This window comes from Myodes glareolus, chromosome 17, assembly GCF_982192425.1.
Source record: "Myodes glareolus chromosome 17, mMyoGla1.1, whole genome shotgun sequence".
Lineage (NCBI taxonomy): Eukaryota > Metazoa > Chordata > Mammalia > Rodentia > Cricetidae > Myodes > Myodes glareolus.
The window spans coordinates 12,350,807-12,370,301 of NC_142042.1; the positions used below are offsets into that span (position 1 = coordinate 12,350,807).

At 44.6% G+C, this 19,495-nt stretch overlaps 1 protein-coding gene across 3 annotated transcripts in view; it reads right to left on the reverse strand.

Annotated features, from left to right (window-relative positions):
• The window catches only part of Lpar3 (lysophosphatidic acid receptor 3), a 63,008-nt gene that overhangs the window by 2,656 nt on the left and 40,857 nt on the right, over positions 1-19,495 (reverse strand). The gene's annotated exons all lie outside the window — the stretch shown is intronic.

Below are 19,495 nucleotides of genomic sequence, written 5' to 3' on the forward strand. Positions count from 1 at the left end.
TGGCTGCAGAGAAGTTATGCGCCTTGCCCATAATAAATTGCTCTTAGGAGACACCTGATTTCGAATGCACGCTCTCCTTCCACAAAGAGCGGTCTTCACTGTGGTGTGACCCATCTCCTTATCATGATGTAGTTCTTTTCTTATAATGCACTGCTTACAAGTCAATAAATATTCACATCAAGCTTACAAAATGCTTGGGGCTGGACCAGACAGTGCTAGGGAGCAAAAAGTTAATGTGGAAAACAGAACAAGCAAGTCTACCAACTACTAGTGACTCCGATTGGTTAGAACACTCTCTGGGCAGATTTCTCCTCACTGTTCATGTGAGTTTGGTCACACGTGAGTGTCAGAGCTGATGAGAAATGGTCCCCAGTACTCTGTTAGAGCCTCTAAGCTGTGGCTTTGCTTAAACCAAAATTGGATGTGTAAGAGATAACAGAAGAGGTTAGCGCTCTGTATTATAACTACACGTCACCAAACCCATTGTTTCCCCATCACACAAGGTGTTTTTTTCTTATCTGACTAATGTGTGCAAAGAACTGGATGTGAGGTCAGAAAGAATAGCTAGGTCCTCGGGCACTTATTGTACAACTCCTGGAGATCCACATCACAGCGTAGAGGCTGGGCTTCTTGGCTGTAAACCAGGGACTTTAGGGCACATCTGGATCTCCAAAATCCTTTGGTGGGTGTGCAATCAGTTTGATGGGTTTTGACCATTTTTAAAAAATAGGAGTAAAATAGGATGGAATAACTCACAGAATTACACAGGCCAAGGGAATTATGGTTTTATGGAAATTTTATATATCACGCGTGGGTGCAATGCTGATGCCATGCTTTTAAAAGAAATATCCTTTTTATTACTTTTACTGAAGTGTATTTATGTGGGTATGTGCACATGAGTGCAGGAGCCCAAAGGCCAGAGGCATCAGATCTTCTGGAGCTGGCATCAGGTGACTGAGAACTGCCTGACGTGGGTGCTGGGAACTGAACTCGTGTCCTCTCAAGAGCAGCATGCAGTCTGCAACTGAGCCATCTCACCACACCCCAGGGTGCTACTTCTCATTGCTGAGGCTGGTGGAATTTTTGAAGAGCACCAATGTGAACCAGCTTTGAGGACCTCTTCGGCTCCAGTGGTCTGGAGTTTCCACAGCAGCAAACCTTTCTTTCTGCTGGTGTTCCTGCAGCAGGCTGCAGGGTTGTCAAGGCACCAGAGCTGAACCAAGCAAGGCACCAAATGCAGAGACTCCTGGCTTTGATGCAGAGAGTCTTTTCTGTATGAGATCGCCTAATTGTAAAGATACCCCAGTGGAAATGTTCCAAAGTTCCCGGGAAGAAATGAAAAGTTCTCGGGAAGAAAGCAAAAACAGTGTCTGATTTAGAGTTTGTTAAGTACACAGCAAAATTTGTAAACATGTAGCTTCCAGACCAATGGGAGTGGGCGATGGAATCGAAGGAGAGGGAAAAGCTCTCAGTATGAAAACAGGGAGTTTTCAATGTGTGTGTGTGTGTGCATGTGTGTGTGTGTGTTTAAATCTTAAGAGCTTTATTCCTCACTCAGCACACTGATTTATATTGGTCAACAGGTGACCTAAACACTACAAATAAACCTTTAAGTTGGTGTCTCTAACGTGGTAATTCTCTCTCTCTCTCTCTCTCTCTCTCTCTCTCTCTCTCTCTCCCTCTCTCTTTCAAATAGTATATTCAATAATAATGTGACACTTTTTATTGGACCCCAATTAGATGCCAGATGCTGCTTTAATAATTGCATGTGAGTTAACTACTTAATTTTCAGTTACTTTCTTAGCAATAAGCACTACCACACTTTTCACCTCAGCGCTGAGGCCCAGTGCCAGCTGATTCGCTCAGAGGCGCCCAGGTGGTGATGGCAAGGCCGGGATTTCAAGCCAGCGAACCTGTGCCGGGCTGAATGCCTGACGCCAGGTCAGAAAATGTCTTCCTTCTAAAGGAAAGGAAGTGGACGTGTCGCTCCTGAACTGCTAAGGTTCCCACTTTCAGTCTGTCACATCTGACTGTGGGACAGCTTCCAGCTCCACTTCTGTGGTGCAACAGGAAGATTTTTCTGGCAGAAAAGGGAGAAAAGAGACTAGAAGGCGAAGGGAGATGAGACAGACAGGAGGAGAAGAGAAGCTGGCTACGTTGATCTTCTGTTGATGTGGTTTCCGGCGAGCAAGGAAAGGCACATCTTCTTTGAAGGAACAGCCTAAACTTGGAGGCTGAGCACATAAGGAACAGGTGTTTCATGCTGAGGCCCACATCCTGGGCAGTAACTGGGATAATGTCAGACTCCGCCCCCTGGAGACCAGGTTCTCATGGGAATGTGTAACAGAATGCAGGTATGCTGATCTAACAGCACATTTCCTAGCGGTTTCTACCATATGCCAGCTGCCAGGTATGAAGTCACTCTCTGAAAATATTTTAAATGATGTGTCAAGAATTGTTTGGGCCCTGAGAACCCGTAATGTAGAAACCTCTTGAAGAATATGGGAAATAATGGATAGGTATGGGTAACTGTGCTAACCCTTAAAAATGGGAGGAGAAGGGTTGAGATCCAGCCGGTAGAGTGCTTGTCTGGATATATGAAGTCCCGAGTCCTATCCACTGCCACCTAATAAATCAAATGGCAGTGCACTCAGAGAGGTAGATTAGAAGTTTAAGTTCATCCCCAGTTGCTTAGTGACTTAAGGACAAAATGGGACACATAAGACTCCGAGTCAAGTGAGTTGGAGTGGAGCGTGGGGAGAGAAAAAATATCCTGGAAGATTCAGACTCCCTCCTCGTCGTCTATAAATTCTAGAAGAAAAGAAAACCTTAAAGGAATGTGCTTTGTGTTTCTTTGACTCAGTGCACCAACAATTATTGCTAGGAACTAACTACCAGGGTTGAAAGAAGCCCTGATAAGATCAAGTTTGCAACTAACAAAGGAATCACCATTAACCAACAGACATGGGTCCATTGGAGCCTCACTGGGGATGGGTGGAAGAATTAGGAATGCTTTTCTTGGAGAAGAGCAGACTGAGGGAAGACATGGGTCAGCTGTCTTCCCCAACCTGCGTGTTGGTCATACAAGAGACAGACGCAGGCTTGTCCCGAGCTCATCCAGAAGGGCACATAAAACAAATGGAGGTGTCCAAAGAGCCAAGATGTGAATGTGAGACTTGGAGTAGACGGAGGGACTTAAGAGAAGCCTGCTCTTCTGCGGGCCAAGTCTCGCTGGGACAAGGGTTTCCTTTGCATCCTTCTAAGCCGCATATAGAGGAGAGATTTTTAGGTTAAAATGGAAGGTATGCTGAGGTTCTGCTGAGCTTTACTTTGTGTAGGAAATTGCCAAAATCAGTGTAACTATTAGATTCAACTCATTGTAAAATTCAGACAAATTTGATTTTCAGAACATATGCAAAGCCCTGGTTAAAAACAGATCAAGGTGATCTCTCTAAACTGGTGGGTCCCCAAGTTAGCTAGCCAGCTGAGTTACAAGGAAGTTCATGTGTGTATGTGTTCGTGTGTGTGTGTGTGTGTGTGTGTGTGTGTGTGTGCAGGTACACGTGTGTGAGTGCACATTCACATGTATGCAGAGGTTAGAAAACAAACTTGGAGTCTATGTCTTACGTGCTTCCCACTTTATTTTCTCAGATAGCCACCCATCAAATGGTTTAGTCCTGTCAGCCAGCAAGTGACGGAGAGGCACCTGTCTCCATCCACCCTTCATGGAGATTACAATAATATACCACTATATTCAGGTTCTTTTTGACACAGGTTCTGATGATCAAACTCCGGTTCTCATACTAGCACAGAAGACACTTTACCCACTAAGCAATCTCTTCAGTTCAACAAGAGAATATCTAATACTCTACCTTCTGGTCCCCCGTGGACCTAATATGAACATCTCCGGGAGGATGTGGAAGTATGAAGGACTAATTGATTCCCTGGTGAGTGTAAGATACAGCCCATTTTGTAAACTATCTCTAAACTGACCCAAAAATGATCCAAACAATCTGACCCTGATAACAAAATTAGACTTCATAAACACATTAAAAAATACAGAAAAGGGGAAAGACAGACTTCTTTAAAATGAGAAAAATATATCTCTAGAGATTAATATATTCCCCTCAAATTTGAAAAAAAATGTTCATGAACACATGTATAAATCAATGTATAAACCCTAGCCTCAAAACTAGTCTACAGGCAAGACACACATGTTCCTTCCCTGGGCACCGTCTTCGGTTCTGTGTTGCCAGAAATGCCTCTCACACCCTAACCTGAGGTCGACTCTTCTTTCCAAACTTAGTTCACAAGCTTCCGGCTCCACTGGACTGCTCCTGTCTGTCACCATAGGGATCCGTCCTTCCTTTTGGCCCTTCCAGCACCTTCTACTGCAATACTGGCCTGTCTCAGGGCCCCTACCTGCTTCATTCCATGCTATCATGACCCCGGAGTCCTTGGCCAGGCGGAACATTTAGAGATTTAGATGTACTTGCCACTTAAAGCACACACGTACAAGATTGCTGTCTTAGTCTTTTAGTGATGAACTTTGATGTTTAGAACAGTTGAGATTGAAGCCAGGGTTTAAGGCCCCATTTCCCTATGCTGGCTCTTTAGCATTGTGTATTATTCTCAGTGATTTTTAATGCTTAGGTCTTGTCTCCCAGGCCTTTCATAAGTCCTGTAAGCAAACAAGCTTTATCTTTATCTTAGACATGTTTCTAGTCCTTAGTATGACTCTCCACATTCATCAACAAGGGAGATTAAGCCAGATGAACCAGACTGGAGGCTACCAAGAGCCGTGGGGGCCAGGCATTGTGCTAGCTAGCTGAGCCATCAACTGCCATTATGGATGGCATACTACCCTACTTCTTAGAGCTTGGCAGGAATGGAAACCAGGCCCAGTGACCTCAGCAGCTCGCAGAGAAGAGCTCAGAGGAAGTAACGTTCTGTTGAGCTGGGTACGGAGGGCCAAGAACGACTTGCAGAGGGGTCAGAAACAGCTCGAGGCACCTGGGGAATCCCAAACAGCCCAGGATGGTTTCAAAGCAGGTGAGTGATTAAGGAAGTCAGATGGAGCCTGAGAATTAAAATCTAGGCAAGCTCGTGTGCACTGCTCAGGAGTTTGGGTTGGCGTAGCTCAGATGCAAGATGTCTCTCCAACGACTCCAGAGAAGTAAGCTAGGATGCTCTTGGACGCCCATTCTGGGTGATGAACTAATGTGTCTCTCAAGCATCCAACATGATATGAGTTATGTATCTTTTTGAGAGGATTAAGAAAATGTTTCTTTGTATGGTTCACAAAGGAACTCCAATAAGGACGACTAGGTCAAAGGTTTCTCAGACTTTAGCAGCTCAATGCATCTTGAAATCAATTTAGTATTTCATAACTGGCATGGAGAAGAAAAATGCACTGAGCAAAAAGCATCATCATATATAAAGTGGAGCAAATGTGTATTTGTTTCATAAAACATGCGTCAGTCACACGCACGAGCATGTATGTGCTGGGCTGGGGTTTGGAAGCTCTGCTGTCTCTTACTGCAGATCCCAATTGAAAATTAAACTTGAAAGTCCACTTCTATGTATCAATGGTTCTCAAATCACTTTTTAAAAGTGGAGGAAGATTTCTCTCAAAGGAACTTTCTCAACAGAAATTTTAGGCAGGTTTTTCTGACTAAAGAAAGCAGGGGAGAGAGGAGTGTTGACTGAGCCCCATACAGCAAACCCACTCTTATTTTTCTCCCACGAGTCTCTCTTCCCCATCACACACTGTTATGGTTTGAATTCACCCCCTCCTTACCTTCATATTTTTGAACACTTTTCCCCCTGATGATAGAAGTGTTCTACCAGGCTGGGGAAGCTCTGGGGGAGAGGCCTCATATGGAGGAAGTGGGTCACTTGGGAGATAGATGCTTGGAGGATGATATGCCTGCCTCCTTCCTCTCTCACCCCTGCTTCTTATCTGCCCCATGCTCTCAATGATGTGGGCTAAGCAACTTCTGCTGTAATGGACTTGAGCCCTCTCTATGGACTCCTTCATGTTCCTTCTGCCTGGTAGTTGGTCATAGTCACGTCAAATCCTTGGCAGTCTCACTGGCTACATTCTGGAAACTACCGCTGTACAAAGTAGCTTTTTGAAACTGTTGAATCTTACATCTATCAGTCTTAGATTTCAGAGTCAAGCTTTATCCACAGTCTCAGACAGACAGGAATAGGTAGAAAGGGAAGTCTGCTGCCGCCTGCATCAGGATTGCCCCAGGGGAGGAGCTCACTTACTGTCCCAATTACTACCAAATGAGAATGAGATGTGAGCTAGGTGTCTCCCTGTTTAACCTGTTCCCTTGGAAGTGCACTAGCATGGTTAGCAAGGAGAACCTCCAGCCTGTCCAAGGCCTCTGAAGACTGGCAGAAATCCACATGAAAGACTGACCAGGATCTGAAAAGGCCGTGGTTTAGATTGGCAGAAGTAGATAAATTTGAGGGTGAGAAAGGGCAGAACTTGAAGGCATCGCATACTTGGATCATCTTGGCAGTGAGGACAGAGAAAGAACGGAAAATAGCTCGAAGCATGTGTCTGTGCTTACCAAAAGAGGAGACCATGGGGCCTTGTCTGGGAGGAGGAGGCAGCTGTCCCTCTACAGGACTGGACGTAGACTACCTGCGGCTTTTCTACAGTAGAGGGCAGCTGGCAACAAGGCTATGAGTCTGAGAGCAATGGGTAGAGATGATGATTTGGGTGCCATCAGCTGTAGGCTGCAACTGAAGCCATATGCCCTTCTGTTAGAAAGTATTTACAGAGCAAGTGCCTAGCGTGCCAGATACTGTCTTTGTGATGATGACATCCAAAAGAGAAGTCTAGTTCCCTCTGTTCCCAAGAGACAGGTCAGTTGTATTGGTCACACACAGTTGTTTCTTTTGTAAAATAATAAAAAAAAGATGTTTTTATTTATTATGTATATAGTGTTCTGCCTGTATGTATGCCTGCATGCCAGAAGAGGGCACCAAATCTCATTATTGAAGGTTGTAAGCTACCATGTGGTTGCTGGGAATTGAACCCAGGACCTCTGGAAGAACAGTCAGTGCTCTTAACCTCTGAGCCATCTCTCCAGTCACACAGTTTCTTTCTTTCTTTCTTTCTTTCTTTCTTTCTTTCTTTCTTTCTTTCTTTCTTTCTTTCTTTCTTCCCTTTCTTCCTTCCTTCCTTCCTTCCTTCCTTCCTTCCTTCCTTCCTTCCTTCCTTTTGTTTTTTGGTTTTTGAGACAGGGTTTCTTTGTGTAGCTTTGGAACCTGTCCTGGAACTAGCTCTGTAGACCAGGCTAGTCTTGAACTCACAGAGATCTGCCTGCCTATGCCTCCCAAGTGTTGGGATTAAAAGCGTGCACCACCACCACCTCTTAATGGTGTTTTCTGTTCATTTGGTAACTGTTTTAGAAACTCGCTAACAGTATAATTAGACTATAAATGAACTTTCTTCTCATAATCAAATAAACTGGTTTGAGTGCCATACTTGGAATAAAAAACCATGAGCTGTCTTAGTTAGTTTTTAAAGTCTAGTGAATCAGATATCAGAACACTCAAGTCTACAACCGAGGTGAAAAATGAGGTGATGGCAGTTTAAGGTTATTGGAAGCATTCAATTAAAAACATCTCACATGCACGGTGATGCTCCAGAGGGATAATGTACCCTCAACCATGTGTTTAAGATGGTTTAGCACTTCTGGCAGTGAGGTGACTCTCACAGTTAGGTTCAACTGTCAGCCTGACACAAAACTGGAGTCATTTAGGAAGAGGGAGCCTCAACTGAAGAACCGCCCAGATCAGAAAGACCTATGTCTTTATGACATTCTCTAAATTTCTAATTGATGTAGAAGAGTCAAGGCCACTGTGGGCAGTGCGGTCTTGCGCAGGTGTCCTGTGACATACAAGAAGGTAGCTGAGGGAGCAAGCCATGGGGAGCAAGCCAGTCAGCAGTGTCTCCAGTCTTTGCTTCAGTTCCTTCTCTGAGTCCCCGCCTTAGTGTCCCTTGCTGATGGGCTACAACCTGTAAGATGTGTATCCATATTTTTTATCAAAAATTCACACATGCAACCAGAAAGAAACTTTGACACGAGAGTAGCTCACAAGACACCCATAATGACAAAAGCAACCACCCAGACTGGTCTCACTTTGGCACATGGACTACTAATTTCATCAAACAGGAGGATATATTTTAAATCTGTTCACTCTGTCATTCTTTGTTTTTAGCCCAGGAGAAAGCCACAGAGCACAAGCAATAATACTAACCTAGGATCCGCAGGGCTGTCTGATTTACCAAAATAGAAAATTACAGCCCCACAGAACAGTCAGGAGGTGGACCGCATTCTGGTGAAGCGGTCTTTGTGTTTGAAAAATCAAAGAAAATCAAAGCAAAAATAAATAGGTGTTTGGGGTTGAAGCTTTATAATATATATGTCATATATTAACAGAATATTTAGGGGGAAATGTTCTTACAACATTAAATAATTTGTTCCATGATTTAAAAATAAGGCTCCCAGATGTAGTTCGTAGTCCAATTCATATTTATTTACTCATGGGGTTTTAAAAGTTGAATAACTGAAAAAAAGGCTGTCTAAAAGGAGTAAAAATATATAGTTTAACAAATCTAAACAGCTTGAAATAGACACTGCCCAGTGAAACTGTCCACAAATAATCATCCATGCTGTTGTTCCTGTTGTCAAAGCTCCTGACTCGAACAAATAGTTTTCAGACACTTGTTTTAAATTTGTAGCCAGCTTCAGAAAGTTGGAATTCTTCATGCCAAGCGCTTCTAAAACACAGTCTGAAGCAAAGGCATGCCAGCTGCAGCCACAGCCCAGACCTAATTCTAGTCTTTAACTTAGGACAAGAGCTGGAAACTATGAACCATGCAAGCAGATGCTGCTCCTATCTCTAGACCCCACTTCAAGCAGCTTGCGTGTGGACCCTCACTGTGTTAGTCTTACCAGCTGTTCTCTCTCCAGGGTCTCCCGCCATCTGAGGAAGGGAGGAAGGCCAGGGGCGAGCATGAGCAGAGGGGGCTGTTTGGTGTAATATAAACGCTGACAGACACCAATTAGTCCACCCAAGGATCTAAGTTCTTCCCACTGGAGTCCCACCTTTGGATCAAGAAGCCACCTGTGGTCCTCTACCCAGAATGCTATCTTTTCAACTGTAGACATGAAGCATTTTATGAGATCTTGAGCACAGAATGGGGACCTGAGGGAGACAGAAAAAGTCTATCTTTGCTGGATTGACATTTTCAAATAGCATAGAAAGTTGGCCCAGGAAGGTACCACCGAGAGCTAGGAGGAAGCAACAGGAAGTAGTAGGCATTGGGGAAAGGATGGAAGCCACACTCCCGTACAGAGGCTAGAAACTGGAGAAGTGAGCGCCGTGTCACAGAGGCACCAGCACTGCGGCTAATCACCCACAGTGTTACTTGGCTAGAAGGCCAGATATGCGGCAGAGCGTTACTAGCAGTTGCTGGCAATCAAAGGAAATTTGTTCTTGAGAAAAACGCTGTTACCATTCTCATGATAGGGAAAAAACAAAAGCTGGAAATCCAACAGGCTCTGAGCTGAAATCCTGTCTATGACCAAGGGCGAATCAGCTAAGATTCCCCAGCCCATTAGCTATAGAATGAGCAGATTGTAAGATGCAACGGGGGTTTCATGAGATTCTGACTGTCCGGATAAAACTGGGCCTTCTCCTGCTACGCTGCTTAGATAGCCTGTAAGCACCTGGGAGCATGCTTTGCCTGTTATAACATGCTCACATGCGCGCGCACACACACACACAACCTTCTGCTGCTGTAACAGAACACCACATGGGAGGTAAGTTATAAACTATTTAAGTTTATATGTTTATATGCTGGGGAAACTAAACATAGTGCCTGTATCTAGTGACAGCTTCCTGCTATGCCATACCGTGGCAGAGGAGCAAGCGAGCATCCATGGAACCGGGGATATGGGCACTCGTTCTGCCCGCACGGCCCTCTTAAATGTCCTACTTCATAATACTGCTGTCCTGGTGACTGAGTCTCAGCTTGAATTTAGAGGAGAACAGATGACGTCAGATTGACCCCACAAACTGAGGTACCAGAAGGTCACGGCTGCCTCTCTATTGCGTCTTCAGTTAGTTCACTAAATGGCAGAATGCAAGGGCATGAGTCACTGAGTGGCAAACTCACGACATAACCCTTGATGTAGGATCAATACAGATCAATTATGTAAGCGATGGTGTCTGTTATTATAAGGCCTGTTCTAATTTCTTTATATTTGTTGTAAAATAAGTCACAAGGGTAAAAAAAAGAGGAAGTATCTGGGGCCGGCAGTCTTTGTGGCACAGGACTGCAATCCCAGCTGTTTGGGAGACTGAGGGAGAAGGATTGCAAACTCAAGGCCAAGCCAGGCAACTTGCCAGCCAGATCCTGTCTTAAAAAAATATTTAAAAAGAAAAGTAAAAAGATGCTTTGGAATGTAGCTCAGTGGGAGATATCTGCCACGTGCAAGGCTACAGGTTCAATCCCTATGATTGCAGAGAAAAAATATAACACAGGTAGAAAGGGAAACGGCCTGGACAGTGGCCTGAGGAAGGTCTCAGATGATCACTGACCCTCTCTGCTCCCAGAGCACAGAAAAGAAAGGCTTTAGGGAGGTGGCGTGCCAATGGGTGGGGTGCTATGCGTTAGGGGGATGCTGGCTCTTTCCAGTTCCTATTTCCAGAAGGTAAGAGTCCATCTTCCAGATTACCAAAGTTTAAGTCTTCTAAGTAGAAGCATTCCCATGTTTGCTTGTACCTAGATCCTCCTGATCACAAATCCGTCTTTCCTTTTTTATTAATAATAGTAATACACTATTATTAATTGATAATTAATAATAATATAATATAATTAATTAATAATAATAATTAATAATAGTAATACACTATGGTGTATTACTACCACAGTGCACATCCATTACTTTCCAGTGTGGGCGCTCTCATTTCTCCCAGGTATGGGAGACCGTCGGCTCTGTTGCAGTTTGAATGAGATGCCCCACACAGGCTCATGTATTTGAAGGTTTGGTTCTCAGTTGTTGGTGGTGTTTGGGGGAGACTATGGAACTTTTAGGATGTGGAACTTCGCTGAAGGAACTACGTCCTTGGGACAGACTTTGGGCATAAATAGCATCACTCAACTTCCTGGTCGTTCTCCCTGATTTTCCGACGTAGTTGAAGAGTTGGTCTTTCATCTTTCTGCTCTGTCCGTGTTCTGCCAGACCTCTCCTGCCATGGTGGATTCTCCCACTGAAACTGCAAGCCCAAATAAACTCTTTCCCCCTCAGCTGTCTTTGGTCATGGTGTTTCATTACAGCAACAAATTAACTAATACAAGAGCTGCAAGGAAATGGTTAATCCAATGACGCACTGAAGGACGATGCAGGAATGAGCCGCATTGAAAGACTTTAGGCAAACATTTTCTATTTCCAGGCCATTTTCCACCACAGACACAGCCATTGGTTGTGACAGACACAAAGAAAACAAGTCATTGCTATACGGCCAGCATAAGGAGTTAGGGCTAATGTGTATTTAAGGACTCACAAGAAAGATGGGAAAAAGAATTCATTGTCATTATCACTACTAATAAAATCAAAACAAAGCAAAACCAACTCTCCTTCTTAGCTCAGCTCCAGAATTTGTCCTGAGGTCTAGACACTGGCTGTAAGACAGAGGAAAAGCATAGTCACCCTCTTCTCTATTGGAAGTCACTTGGTCAAAGCAGGCTCGAGAGGCCCTGGACACACAGACACAGGCATCTGCTAAATCTTAAATCACCAGCTTCCTCAATAGCTCATCCTGCTGCTTCTGTGTTTTAATGTTTCTGTTGCTAAGAGTCCAAATGACAAACATTTATGGTTTTCACTTGGCGAGGGCAACATTCAAAAGACCATTCAAATCGTATTGAATACCTTCCTCTGTTACTTTCGATCATATCTGAATTTCCCCAAAGCCAATTAGAATCAGTATTTACCAGAATTTGCTTCAAGGAAGTGTAATGCGACACCGTCTTTCCCTCTTAAAGATTTCTATTTAAAGTTTACTTTGCAATCAACACAGCAACGAGAGTGAGAGCACCCGGTTCCATCCTAAGGATGCAGCAGCGGTGACTGGTTAGTGTTGGAACTGACTGTCCCCCACGCCAGAGGCACAGATGTGGGCTCCTTATCTTAATCTCCTCGTCCCTCCCTCCTCGCAGGTTCTACTGCCTCTAAGGTCCTTTCTTCTCATGTGCATTAGCTATCAATTTTATTCATTCTCTCATTAAGAATTCTGATTATTTTCGATTTGGGAGAGCAATGTCAGTCAACTATGCAACTTGTAAACTACAAAACAATTGCCTGGGCTGGAGATCTAGCATGTGCTGGTAGAGTTGAGGTCTTGGGTCCATTTCTCAGCACCCCCCCCCCAATTCCATTTTTCAGGTTCAGTCCTTGGAAAAACATTGCTGTCTGAGGACTTTGGCGTCATTTAAAAAATATTTATCAAGCTCTTATTGAATCCTTATCAAACCCTTATAAGGAACCAACATTAGTGTTAATTACTTAGGATTCAAGTAAACAAGAAAGACACTAGAGCGTCTCTCTCTCTCTCTCTCTCTCTCTCTCTCTCTCTCTCTCTCTTCCTCCCTCTCTTCCCAATCAGTTCTTTACTCAATGCAGCTTTTCCCAGTTTAATCTCAAAGTCACCTCCACTGCAGAGGCCTCCTTTGTTCCACAGAAAGCAGCGGCCACCCTGCTCAGTCCCTTCAGTATTATTCTGACCAGGTTCCTTCTGTTGCTCTCTGCAATTATTTTTTATGGGTTGGTTGATTAACTGATTAGTAGCCATTACTCAGCTTGGAAAGTAAACACGAAAGCAGGGACTTTGCCTCTTTAACTCATCGACAGGCACCAGATGTGCGGTGACGCTTGATTCGGTGAGTCAGGAATGAGGCCAAGAGCCAAGGGTCTGACAAACATTCAAGGGCTCCCCGTGTGAAGGGTGGACCTTCCCCTAACCAGGATCTTCATTCTCAGCTGCCAACCCGAATTCTAACAACCACCTCAGCCTCCATGAAATTGGGAACATGCCTTCTGGGGAACCCTTCTACGGGAAAAAAAGGAGCCTTCAACGCTGGCCTCAAGGTTCATATGAAATGCAATTTGGTGATAATGGGCAACATGGGTCCACAGGAACCTGGGAAACATGAGTTCAGCCCAGGTTCAGGCTAAAGAGAGTTAAGAAGACGGCTCAGCGGGTAAAGAACTTACTGCACAAACATGAGGACCCAAGTTCAATTCCCAAAACCTACTTTAAAAGAGGAGTGCATCGTGCAATCCCAGTGCCAGGGAGGCAGAGAAGGCAACTCCGGAACTGGCTGGCCAGTGACTCTAGCCCACCTGATCAGTTCCAGGCTGTTAGGAGTCCCGGTCTCAAAAACAGAAAGGCTTTAAATGGTGGCTTAGGAGCTGCACCTGAGGCTGTTATCCGGCCTTCACAGTCTTGCACAGATGCATGCATACCTGCACACACACATGCGTACACATGCACGCACACACACACACATACATACACACACATGCACACATACACACATGAAAAAGCGTGGGCCAAAGGGAAGAGCAAAGCTGAGCTTTGACCCCATTCCTCCTTCCCACTCATCCCTCTGCACTGCTGCTATCTGCGGAACCCCGCCTTGCTGTTTCTGCTTGCTTTGTTTTATTTTTGAAACAGAGTCTCATTCTGTAGTCAGAGCTGGACTGGAATTCACAGTGACCCTTATAGCTTGGCATCGTAGCTGTGAGTCACCCCCTCCTGGCTACCTTCCGAGTCCTTTACAGCTTTTCTCAGTATTTTCACCATAGCTTTTCCTATTCTGTCCTGGGTTGAGTCAAATGTTCCCCATTCCTGCAACACTATACTTATTGAGTTGAACACCAGTGGATCTTCCCCCATGTGACTGGCTAGATTGAGGCTGTGTCAAGAGTAGAAGCACGGCCACAGGCACTGTGATACCTAACTTGGCATGGAGTTCCATAGAGACACCGTTCCTACTAAAAACTGGACGGGGCTAAACTCCTATCCCTCTGTTCTGGAAAGCAGAGCACAAGCTTCGATATGGAGAGCGCTGCACTTTACTGGACTGTTGAACCTTTATGGTGTCTAATGGAACATTCTAGTCTGTATAGCCAACCATGGACAACCCCCTTCCTGACCTCGGAACAGATACAAGAGAACAAGCAGTGTGCTTCCCCCCCTTGTCTCTTCCCACAACAGCCACCATGATTCCTGAGTCTCTACAGTAAATGTTAGGAAGTCAAGGTGGTCTGAACAGCGCCTGGCCTCTAAGGGTTTGTCTCTAGCTGGGAATAGAAATAACTGTTGCGCGGTAACAAAGGACACACATCAAGTGAACGGAATAGGCAACAAGACCAGAACTCAGAGTGGTGATGTCAGAAGGAAAATGAAGGGGAAGATAATACTTGGGGGCATGTGAAGAGAACACAAAGAATGAGAAATATTAGAATGTTGGAAAGGGGGGATATTCACAATTTGTTCCTGTGCTGGTTGATCAAACTTACACCATCGAAAGACAACAAACGCCTTCAAAATCAGGACCATGTATGGTGCCATAGTAATGACAAGCTGAGAGAAGGGTCACAGCAAAAGGAACCACGGCTCCTGTTATCTCAGGAACCTGAGACACCAAGGCTCCTCCTCTCATGGTAAAGGATTGTTATCATATGAAACATGAGAATCAGAGGCTCTTATTACAGCCCTGTTTCCCCATATTTTGGCAGTCAAACACATTGGTTCTTTGCTTGATTTTAGGTTTTGTTTTTGGTTTTTTGAGAGGAGGTCTTGTTTAACTGCCCGGACTGACCTTGAACTTCTGGTCTCTGGCTTTAAAAGATGTTCATGTTTTGGCATCTGGAGCAAGCACCAGGACTGTACTACACTCCTACATTCCGCTGGGAATAAAGAAAACACACTTATGTTATGCTACACCTTGATTAAGGAATCTCCCTTCTGATAGTTACTTTTATTAGGAACTGACTTGCTAGCTTTCGACTGCTGGAAATAAATAAGATTAGCAAGATAGAACATACAAACAGCTATACAATTTTTGTAAGTTGTTAATTAAGGAAGCAAACCTTCTGAATCACTTAAGTACAGGTTCGAAGACAGATCAGCCCAAGTTTAAAGTCTCTGATGGAATGGGTGCTCACCAGATTACTGAGGTGGCCCGTAAGCTAACGGTGCTTGTGGCCAAGTCCAACAACCTGAGCTGGATCCCAGGGATCCACATGATGGAAAGAGATCACTGACTCCCACAAGTTGACCTCTGACCTCCACACAAATCATACCAAGTGCCCTCCCTGATATAAAGAAGTAACTGTAATGCATTAGAGGTTGCCCACCTTGGTCCAGAATACAGAAAACACATTCGCTCTGTTGTTATCAAGGAAGTGCGGGATAGGATCTCACTTACACTGTGGAATGAGGACATCTTGACCAGATCCTCTGCTTGCTCTGTAGGCACCCTTCCCCTCAGGAGCAAAGCACTAAAATTTCCTCTTTAAACACACGCTTCTTTGATTGCTTAAACACCTGTGTTTACTATCGTGCACAATGACAAATTTATTTTACTGATACAGACATTTTTGCTGGTTAGGCAAACACCAGTAAGACTGGCCAAGCCTGCTTCTTCATTTGTCTCACAGAAGATAAATCCCTCTCTGGGGCTGGTGGACACATGGGAGGAGAGAGAGAGAGAGAGAGAGAGAGAGAGAGAGAGAGAGAGAGAGAGAGAGCCTTTCCCATTGGCATGTGGTTTTGAGTCAAGCCTATCTGGGTGGTGATGAACTCTTTTTCTATTCCAGGAAAGATCTATTGTGGTGTGATAGGCTGAAACGGTTGATAGAGGGGCAAGGTAGCATCACACATCAATAGCTTGGCCTCTACACACAGACCACTGTGTTCAAATCCCAGGTCCAGTTGTGCCAACCATTATTTGATCTAGTAACGAATCTGTGCATCAGCTGTCTGATGTGTCATACGGACTAACATAAATGCCTACCTGCTTCAGGGGTTGTAGGGGCGGACTGACTTCTTATGTGAAGCCCAATTTATAGAGGCCACTGTTCGGCTTTAAAGATGTCCAGAGTGAAGCATGGCTCAGGGAAAGACCAGAGAAATACTAAGAAACCAGAGCCATCTGGGTCACAGAAAGTAGCAATGAGGAACCCCCGGTGTGTGTGCGTGTGTGTGTGTGTGTGTGTGTGTGTGTGTGTGAACGCAGATGTATGTGGGGGTTCCTATCGGAGGACAACCTCAGGTGTTGGTCCTCATCATTCACGTTGGCTGTCTTCCCACCGCATCCCACTGCCCATCACTGGCCTGTGAGCATCTGAGGGAGTTCTCCTCTTCCCACCTTCCGTGTCCCTGCAGAAGGGCCGTGATGGCAGATGAGTGTGCCACATGCCCAGCTTTTCTGTGGGTTCTGGGGGTTCAGACTCAGGTATTCACACCTGTGAGGAAAACACATCTACCCGCTTGGCCATTTCCCAGCCTGAAGGATGGTGTCTTCTTAAAGATAAATTTAGTCACTTAAACCTAGGTGAATGGGACAGAGTCAAAGAGACCTACGTGGCCGAAGGACCCTGCTGAAATTTATCAATTTAAAACCTTTTGTATTGACTCCAAAATGCCATAGGTTTTTTTTTTAATCATTGTTACTTCTGTCCTTTTTCATGTATATTTTCTCAACTAGGTCAGGTATATATCAAGAAGTGAGGCCATATAGAGCAAATTTACATTCATATCCCCAGGTTTTTTCTTTGCACGGAGTTGTTACAGAGTGGGAACTGGATCAATATCTATTCATGAGTCAATGATCAAATGACTGAATAAATAAATGGGCTTGCTGATACTTGTAGACACTTGCCCAAGTGTGAGATGACCTCCGAACACTAAGAGACCAGCAGTTTACAACCCTCGGAGAGAAGTGTCAGGCAGGAGCCCTTGGCAGCCGAGAGTCTAGAGAAGCTGAGAGCCATTCCTCTGACCTGGGGCCTCAGTCTTTTTTCCTGAACAGCAGTTGTGTTATGAATCATTCTGTTTGCTCAGCAGTTCTAATTACTCTTGCCAGAACAAAGGTATTGCATGGGCCTTTTGCAAGAGTGTTTTGCTTTTGGCAGATGATGCACTTTTAGGCAATTAAAGTGCTTAACACTATGCCTGCATCTCAGATGAGATGGAGTTCTTGGTGCCCCTGAGAGAGAGCGCGGAGACCCTACTGGTAAAGAGACGGGTGGTGGGAAGTCTGGAGTTCGTGTGGATTGTTAGCTAGCTTTCCTTTCCTTTGCATTACCTGTTATCTGGGCCAGTGTAAAAATCAAATGGGATATGGTTCCTACCTTTGCATATAAACTTATGTTCTTGTTTGGAAAAGAATGAAATTTGGTGAAAAGAATGGAATTTGGGGCTGACATTAAATGCTGTGATGAGCAATGATTCAGTGGCTTAGAGCACTGACTGCTCTTCCAGAAGACCCGGTCACTACTCTCTGTAAGTCCAGTTCCAGGGCATCAGCATGGTCTTCTGCCCTCTATGGGCACCAGACACAAAAGTAGTGCACAGACATATGTGCACACAAAAACCCGTGTACATAATAAAATAAAATAATTTTAAATTATTTGATTTGGGAATGTTTAGAACATGCATAAATAATTCAGGTCTATGACATCTACTTGTAAAATATCCTCCTTGATATGATCAAGGCACGTTATACGCACATGTGAAAATCTCATAATGACAGCCATTATTGTGTGTAATTATCTGCGCTAATAAAAACATTAAAAACTGCAAATACACACACGCAAATAAATAGCTTCCTTGGTTGACTGGACTACACGTACTGATACAATGGGGCTTGATCTGAAAAGCTAACTGAGAAATTGGAATTTTGAAAAATTAAGATCTTAGTTTGGATTTGGGGCAGGAAGAGTACTGGACCAACAGCCTGGGAACAAGCCAGGCCCTGGGGACCAGGGGACAAGCAGAGGAATGTCAACAGCCCAGTGCCAACAGTCTTGCGACTGTGATTAACATCTCAAATGAACCCTAATAAAGCTGTCTTGGCTGGGACTGACACCTGGGTCCATGATGGATGATTTCACAGTTCAACCTCTTGCCCTGAACCTTCCACCACCTGTGTTCTCATGCTCCTGCGAACAGTGACCCCCACCTGTACTCAGGCGGGGTGAAATGTCCTGAGCTATAGTGAACAACCCTCCCATCTGCCCAGATGTCCAGACATCATTTATACAGCACTGCACTTTATATGAGAAAAACCACCAAGTCCCAATGACCCTGCACCCTTAATTTCTCCCTAATCTATCTCTCTGAGGGTGGCTATATCAGACCCCATCAATTCTATATATTAACCTAAGAGCCTCTCAAATGACCTCCTGCCTCAGTGTTACCCACTTCAATGTGTTCTCCTATATGGTCAGCCATTTTTATATATAATGCAAGTCTAACCAAGCTACCTTGTAGCTTAAAAGTCCTCTGGATACAATCTAAAGTCCACCGCCAGAAGCGCAGGCAGGTTTCACGACCTCACCCAGCTGACTAGCCAGCTTCCTCTCTGTTCTGAGTAAGTCCTCTTCAGGTGAGTGCCTCCAGTCTTCCGCCTTCCGCTCTGGGGACTTGGTCCTTGATCCTTCTGCTTTCAATGTACTTCACAGAGTCACAAGCAAGGGCCTCTCCCAACCGCACAACTCACAGCACTCAGGTTCATAAAAATGACCCTGTATACTGTGTGCCATCATTTAATGCTCACATGTATCCTTCAAGGCCATTTTCACCTTCTGTAGAATAAGGAAGCTGTCTCAGAAAAACTGAGGCAACATCGTCTGGTCTGGAAAGCTTGCATGAGTCTCAAAAGCAGGGACCATCTTCCAGATGCTCCCAAGATCCCACACTGATACAGAATTTATAGTGATTTGCCTTCTCAATTGTCTGTACCATAGGCTAGGTCTCATATAGGATGCTTAATAAACATTTGTGGATTCAATAAATAATGACAACCTCATGGTACGTGCAGTTCAAATCTCAGCTCTTCCCATGACTGACCATGTGACCTTGAGCATGTGACCTTCCCTGCCTAGAGTGGGGATGACAACCCACACTTGAGAGAAGAACAAAATCAATAAACAACTGTAGAGTGCTTCAAAGGGTACCTGGTACCCAGTGAAGATCGCAAGTGTTTGCTTTGAGGTTAGCAGCATTTAACAGCAAAGAAGAATCTAGAGGCACTTGTAGAAGGGAATGCATATCACTCACTGGGTTCTACAGGAAAGAGCAACAGCAGAGATAACACGACAATCCCTAAACACACGCTGGACTTAGAACCAAATAACATCACTCCAAGACTTGCTATACATCACTCTGG